This window comes from Macaca mulatta, chromosome 20 (genome assembly GCF_049350105.2).
Source record: "Macaca mulatta isolate MMU2019108-1 chromosome 20, T2T-MMU8v2.0, whole genome shotgun sequence".
Lineage (NCBI taxonomy): Eukaryota > Metazoa > Chordata > Mammalia > Primates > Cercopithecidae > Macaca > Macaca mulatta.
The window spans coordinates 1,571,025-1,578,296 of NC_133425.1; the positions used below are offsets into that span (position 1 = coordinate 1,571,025).

Consider the following 7,272-nt stretch of genomic DNA (forward strand, 5'->3'; position numbering starts at 1 on the left):
GGTGCAGTCCAATCCTGCCATCTTGGCTGCCCAGATCCGTGCCACCTGCCCTGCAGGCCACAGAGCACAAGGCCACAGCCCCAGGCATCCCACAGCAGAGAGGCACAGGACCCCAGCAGCAGCCCCCACACCAGCTCTGGCCAGCCCAACCCTGTCAGAACCAACCCTCTGCTCTCCACCCAGGCCTCAGCCGACCATCAGGCCCTGCCTCCCCCAAGGAGGAGGATGTCAGTACCAGGATCAGCCCTGTCCTTCCCAGAGCACTGTTGGGCCTGACACCTCCCAGGACGCCCCAGGCAGCCCCCTGGGGTCAGCTATACCCCCATTTAACAGAGGAGACAGCTGCAGTTCAGGCCACACAGGACCAGCTCGCCTCCTGCTGGGTGAGGGCTCCCCACCTCGTCCACCCCACACCTGAGCCAACGACCCTCATCTATCTGCCCTCTGCTTTAGGCCTCCCAGGGCTCTCTGGTGCCCACAGCCCTTCAGGGCCTTTCCTAACAGCGCCTCCCCCATGCCCTCCCCTAGATGCATCTGGCCACTTGCCCGCCTCTGTGCTTCTGTGTCCATCATGTCCATACCCCCCAGCTCCCTCCAGGCACCTCTCACACCAGCCCCATGTCTTTCCCTGGGCTATGTCACCCTCGGTGCCCAGCCTCATCCTTCAGAGCTCCCAGGCAAGCGCAGAAGTCCCAGCTCCAGGCTCCCTGAGCCGCCAGCCCACCCCCCACCAGATTCCCACAGGTGGGACTGCATGGGGAACCATGTGTGGAAGCCTCCGAGCCCACGCCCCTGCCAGCCCTCGCCCCTGCCAGCACTCAGCATGGTGTCCGATCCCAGCATTGCTGTGTGGGAAAGGGGGCAGCAAGGGATGAGGGCCACTAGGCTGTCCCCAGCCTGCCAAGGGCCCAGGCCCACCTCCTAGATCACCATGCTCAGAGCAGGTGAGCAGGGGCTGGGGATATGAACGAAGCTGTACTGGTAAGCCAACACTTGGTCCCGCTGGGTCCTGGCAGCAAGCACCCTGCCAGGTCCCACAATGCTGGACACTGGGTCCTCCCTGCAAGCCCCCCCAGCCCATTCAGCCTCAGAACCTTAGAGGAGACAGAGTGGGTGGCCTCCATGCTATAGCCCAGTTTCCAGGGATGAGGGAGTCCTGGATGGCCAGGCAGCAGGACCTCAGACACTGACCCATGGGCTGCCCCCCACTCCCACAGCAAGGTCCCCAATGCTTGCCTTGGTTCTGCAGAGCTGCCGCTGCGGCCGGGCCAGGCTCTTGGGGCTGTGTCCATGTCCATCCTCCTCTTGGCCCTCGGTGGCATGTGTCCCCAAGCCCTGGGACCAGAACAAGGCCCTTGGGCCTCCAGCTCCTCGGGGCCCCTGCCCTGCAGGGACAGGAAAGGGGTCAGAAAACCTGGAGGAAATGCAGCAGCCCTTCTAAAGTAGGTTGGGGTGTTGGTATGGAGAGGAGATTCTCTGAGTCTGGCACAAGTAGGGGCAGGCCAGGCAGGAGAGATGTAGAGGAAGGCCCTGAGGAGGGCAGGGAGGCCGTGGGGGCCTGTGGTGTGCAGGGTGAGGTTCAGCCACCTCTTCCTCACAGAAGGGGCAAACGCCCTTTGCTTCGAGTGCGAGTTTGCCACGAAGGCTTTTATTTGATTGACCATGGATGACATTTAATCAGGTTTTGTTTCTAGGCACCAAATGAAAAACTTAAGAGCAGACATGAAATTATTTTTTTCAATGTAGACATAGAGGGAATGCTTTTTTATTTTTGGAGATGGAGTTTCACTCTGTTGCCCAGGTTGGAGCCCAGTGGCATGATTTTGACTCACTGCAGCCTCCACCTTCCATTCTCAAGTGATCTTCCCACCTCAGCCTCCCGAGTTACTGGGATTACAGGTGTGCGCCACCACACCCCACTAATGGTTTGTGTTTTCGCTAGAGACAGTGTTTCATCATGTTGCCCAGGCTGGTCTCTAATTCCTGAGCTCAAGGGATCCACCTGCGTCAGCCTCCCAAAGTGCTGGGATTACGGGCCCAAGCCACCACACCCAGCCAGAAGGAATACTTTGAAAATAAAGTGACTGGCTGGGAGCAGTGGCTCACGCCTGTAATCCCAGCACTTTGGGAGGCCGATGCATGTGGATCACGAGGTCAGGAGTTTGAGACAGCCTGACCAACATGGTGAAACCCCATCTCTACTAACAATAGTAAAATTAGCCGGGCATGGTGGCGGGCGCCGTTAGTCCCAGCTACTCAGGAGGCTGAGGCAGGATAATCGCTTGAACCTGGGAGGCAGAGGTTGCAGTGAGCCAAGATCTCCCCATTGCACTCCAGCCTGGGTGACAGAGCGAGACTCTCTCAAAAAAATAAAAATAAAAATAAAGAAAAGGCCAGGCACAGTGGCTCACACCTGTAGTCCTAGCACTTTGGGAGGCCAAGGCCAGAGGATCATTTAAGCTTAGGCGTTCAAGATCAGTCTGGGCAACACAGTGAGACCTTGTCTCTACTAAAATATGTTTAAAAATTAGCTGGGGTGGTGTTGCGCACCTATGGTCTCAGCTACTTGGGAGGCCGAGGCAGGTGGATCACTTCAACCCAGGAGTTGGAGGCTTTAGTGAGCTGTGATTGCACTATTGCACTCCAGCCTGGGCAACAGAGTAAGACCATGTCTCAAAGAAATAAAAATTAAGAAAATAATAGGCCGGGCGCAGTCGCTTATGCCTGTAATCCCAGAATTTTGGGAGGCCGAGGCAGATGGATCATGTGGTCAGGAGTTCAAGACCAGCTTGACCAATATGGTGAAACCCCGTCTCTACTAAAAATACAAAAATTAGCTGAGCACGGTGACAGGTGCCTGTAATCTCAGCTACTCGGAGGCTGAGGCAGGAGAATTGCTTGAACCTGGGCAGCAGAGGTTGCAGTTAAGCCGAGATCATGCCATTGCACTCCAGCCTGGGTGACAGAGTGAGACTCTGCCTTAAAAAAAAAAAAAAAAAAGAAAATAATAAAGTTTTGATGCCTTAAATGTGTTTATCCACTTAACTGAAGAAGACTACTTATAAAAAATGACTCAAAGGAATCCTAGAAGACACGCCAAGGACATTCGTTGGGGAGCGTTTGCCGCTGTACGATGTGTGATGGAGACAGCCAGCTGCAGAGACGGATGCTGTGTAGCCAGCGTCCCTACACCAGTGTAAGGGGAGCGGGGGAAAAGGACGGACGATTCTGATCCAGGGTACCGGAGGCCGGGGGAAGCCTTGGGTTCAGCCTCTTCCTGTCTGCCGCTTCCCCACCCCTCCACCCAGTCCATAGGTGTGAGAGGTGGGAGTGGGCAGGAAGGGGAGGCCCCTGGAGGGGGAGTTCGGGTGAGGGAGGACTGCACTTTCCATCGCAGGCACAGCCGCCACCACCCTCCGTGGCCTTCCAGGTGGTAAGGTGTAAGGCAAGCCCCAGCTCTCATCCCTGAGTCTTCTTTTTCTATCAGTTCTGAGCCCATGGGAGAGGCCAGATGCTGCCTGTGCCCCCATCCCAAGCCCAACAGAGAACAAGGAGATATAACACCCCGGAGAGATGCTGCAAGGCCACACACATAGAGCACCACTTTTCGTGAAAATAGAAAATGTGGGCCAGGCACGGTGGCTCACACCTGTAATCCCAGCACTTTGGGAGACTGAGGTGGGCGGATCACTTGAAGTCAGCGGTTTAAGATTAGCCTGGGCAACAATGCAAGACACCGTCTCTACAGAAGCATTGTTTTTAATTAGCCAGGCATGGTGGCGTGCGCCTGTGGTCCCAGGTACACGGAAAGCTGAGATGGGGATGGCTTGAGCCTGAGCAGTCAAGGCTGCAGTGAGCCAAGATGGTGCCACTCCACTACCAGTCTGGGTGAGAGCAAGACCTGACTCTGGGCTAGGTGTGTTGGCTCCCTGACAGGCTGGGTGGTGGGACGGAGCCCACAGCTGGCCGTGACCCAGTTCTGGTGTTCCAGGCACATCGTGAGTACAGGGCAGGGCCCACTGGCCTCCCCCAACCTCAGTGCTGTTTTCCCAAAAAAGGTGGCACCCAAGTGCAGGGGCCATGCCCCGAGGGTCCTCGGGCTGACTTCGGGAAGCAGCAGGTGAAGTCCCACCTCCCTGGGCAGCCTTGGGCCGCTTCCTGTCCTTGCTGGGGGCACTCCTGCCCCTGCCCCACGGATCCCAGTCCTTGTCCCTGCTATTCCCTCACCTGAACGCCCTTCCCTGCCCTGATGGCCTCCATCCCACAGGACTCTCTGGGCGCCGCCGCCCCCCGTTGGTGCTCATCTGTCTTTCTACCCACTCTCCCCAGCGGCCCCAATGCCTGCACACCCCAGAGCCCAGCGGTACCCCCTCGAGCTGGCAAGGGGACATTAAACGGGAGGTGAGGAAGTGCAGCCCCCAGCGGGCAGCTCCCTTCACCCTGGCCCACCTGTGGCCCCGTCCACCTGTGCCCTCCACTGCCTCCCTCTGCTCGGCTGTCCCAAGACGTCTCTCTCGGCTGCCTAGGAACCCTGCGGCCGCGGCCAAGTTCTGAGTGTGTGATTGTGTGTGCTGGGCCCCAGGCCCCTTTGTTGCCGCAGCGTCTGTCGTGGCAAACAAAAGTGCACTGGATTAGCCACAGTGGATTAAAAGATTTGCTTCTCAGAGTTTACCTAATAACCTAACAATCATGTCGACGGGAGCTTTGAACCCCCAGGGCGCGCCTGCCAGGCCAAATGAGAGCTCAAGGCCTCTGTGGACAGCAGGGCGTGGTCAGGGGGAGGAGACGCGGCCACGGCTGTCCTCACACCCGGCTCGGCCCCTGCAGGCTCCTCTGGGCAGAACTTGGGGAAGGGACAGCCTCTAGCAGGAGGTAGAGGTCTTCCAAAGGGTGCGGGTGTTGGGACCAGGTGTCCGGCCCAGGCCCCCAGCCACATCCACACACGTCGCACACGGCAGCAAGGACACAAGCGGCATGGACACGGCCGTGCGGGCGACGTGTGGGTCCCACAGTGCTGTGGTGCACGACATCTCTGCTGTCACCCCACGGTGCCCTTTCCTGCCCGTACACGCATGCACGCGCACACACGTGCACATGCACACACACACAAGCACGCCCCGCTTTGATCTCCAAAGGAGACTCCATTGACAAGCTCTTAATCGCAGCTGCCCTTGCAGGGCCTGTCCCTGAAGTCCCGAGTAATGGGATTTGGCGCTTCTGATCCATCGGGCTGGCCGCTTCCCCTGTCATAGGTGGACATTTTTTTCTTTTTATCGCTTCTGTTTCTTTCTTTTTTTTTTTTTCCCCTCGAAAAAATGCTGCTTAAATGGCACCGACTTGACATGGCTTGTCACCCTGGAGCGGTGGCCGGGACGCTGGCCTGGACCAGTCGGGGGTCTTTGATGCCGCCTCTATGTGAAACCTGACGTGGAAGACCCACCAGGGCGGTTTTGGGGTCCGAGTTCCGTCAGGATCCATCCTGCCTCACCCTGCTCCCTTTGTCTCTTCCCCTGACCCTTCCTTGGGACACCCGGAGAGGGTCTGAGGGTGAGGGTGCGGGCGCTGTGTGTGGGCTTGCGCTTGAGGGTGGGGTGGGTCGAGGGCAGGGCCGCAGCCGCGAGAACAATGGGCAGAGGAGGCGCGTCCACCTGTCCGCCCGGCCGCCTGCCCGGCTTACCTCACCTGCCTGGCTCCGTGTGCCTGCTCACGCCCCACCGTCCCGCTGTCCGCCATGATGGGCTTGGCCGTCCGTCCGAGCACTTTCAGCCACTCTGGGAAGCAGGTCCCTGCTCTTGGCCACTGTGTGGCTGGGAGGCAGAAGCGTGACTCTGGGCTGCAGCTCGGGCTCCTGCCGCCGATTGGCTGAGGCAGGGACCAGATGACGGGCCTCGGAACCCTATGGTAGCCATGGCAACCAGCCCCTTTAGACACCGCCACCCCCGAGCCACTCCTGACTGCCGAGGGAGCAGGCGGCGCTGCCCGTGGGCCCATGCCAGGGTCCCCTTGGAGGAATGAGACGGGCATGGCTGCATGGTAGCTGTCCCCACAACAGCTGTTAAGCGTTTGCATGTGTTTCATTCATGTCCAGTGTGTGGGGTCCTTGTCCCTCTCCTGGCCTGTCTGGGGCCACTCCGTGCCCTGCCTGACCCCCAGCAGAGGCAGAAGCACTGGCCTTGAAGCCCCTGCTGAGAGGAGGACTTCAGGTCAGGCTTGCCCCAGGGGCTGAAGGCCAAGCACACTCTGGTGGGAAAATAAAGGGTAGAAGCAGTGGGAGGGGGAGCAGGGAGAACTTCTTAGCCCCAGTGGGCAGAGCCAAGCTCTCATCCACCTCAGACGGCAAAGGCTGCCAGCTTTATCTCTGCCCACAGTCCACTCTACCACCCTCTCGTTAGCTGCAGCCCTTGGAATATACTCATGTGCTCACACAGTCCTGTCTCACAAGCCCCCTGAGGCCCCTCCCATGGCCTTGCTCCCTGGACCTGGGGTTCCCGCCGGGCAGGACTCTGGGTCTTTGGCCACGCTGAGCAGACCGTCTGGCCATCAGCCACACACCTGCGGCTACACCTGCTCTCCCCCTGGGCTGCAGTGCCCTCTTGCGTCCCGAGAATGCCTCTTCCCTCCAGGGTGCATCAGCATCGGCCCTGGCAGAGCTTTCCCGTATGTCCGGAGACCAGGCTTCTCACCCGTCACCCATGGACATCCTGGGCATTGCAGGGCACTGAGCATCCTCAGAGCCACCCCCCACCCCCAGCCCTGTGACAGCCAGAAACAGCGTTGGCTTGTCCAAGCGCCCTGGCAGCAGCACCGCTCAGCCAAGACCCCTTCGAAGGCCTCGCCTAAGCCTAGGAAGCTAAGTCCCCCTTCCTGGCCCAGGCCCAGCACCTGATGAGCAGAATCTGGTGATGAACCGCTCCAGGACTGCAAGGAGCAAGCGAGAGCCTTGGGCTGCTGCAGCCCAGGGAGGCCACTGCCAAGGCCAGCAGAGGGACCTGGGAGCCAGGGGAGCCTGCAGTATAGTCCACGGGGATCCACCTTCAAGAGGGCAACTTCGGGGCCGGTCCCAGGGAACATGGTATGGCCTGGGCGCTGGGGGTCTTGGGCCGCGGCTGCTCCCCCAGGACCCTGGGCCTAGCTCCAGGCTTCTTCACACTGGCCTGGTGGTGAGCCACCTGTCCCAGGATGGAACCCGGCCTTGAAGCACCCCCCCCATGCCATGCTCAGAGCTACCAGCTTGTCTGGGGACAGGGTGTGGGTGGGGACGCCAGCCTGGGA

The 7,272-nt window shown here is 59.4% G+C and overlaps 1 protein-coding gene and 1 long non-coding RNA gene across 3 annotated transcripts in view; one reads left to right on the top strand and one right to left on the bottom strand.

Annotated features, from left to right (window-relative positions):
* The window catches only part of AXIN1 (axin 1), a 76,667-nt gene extending 70,817 nt beyond the window's left edge, over nucleotides 1–5,850 (bottom strand). For both annotated transcript variants that reach the window (XM_077984814.1, XM_077984809.1), the window contains exons 1-2: nucleotides 5,678–5,850; nucleotides 1,237–1,385 (exon numbers count right to left, since the gene is read on the bottom strand). The gene's annotated coding sequence lies outside the window, so the exon portion shown is untranslated. The remainder of the gene's footprint in view (nucleotides 1–1,236; nucleotides 1,386–5,677) is intronic.
* LOC144337790 (uncharacterized) lies at nucleotides 3,756–4,664 on the top strand. The gene is made up of 2 exons (XR_013411297.1): nucleotides 3,756–3,888; nucleotides 4,330–4,664. It is a non-coding gene; the product is annotated as an uncharacterized LOC144337790 (long non-coding RNA).
* Nucleotides 5,851–7,272: the final 1,422 nt, after the last annotated feature.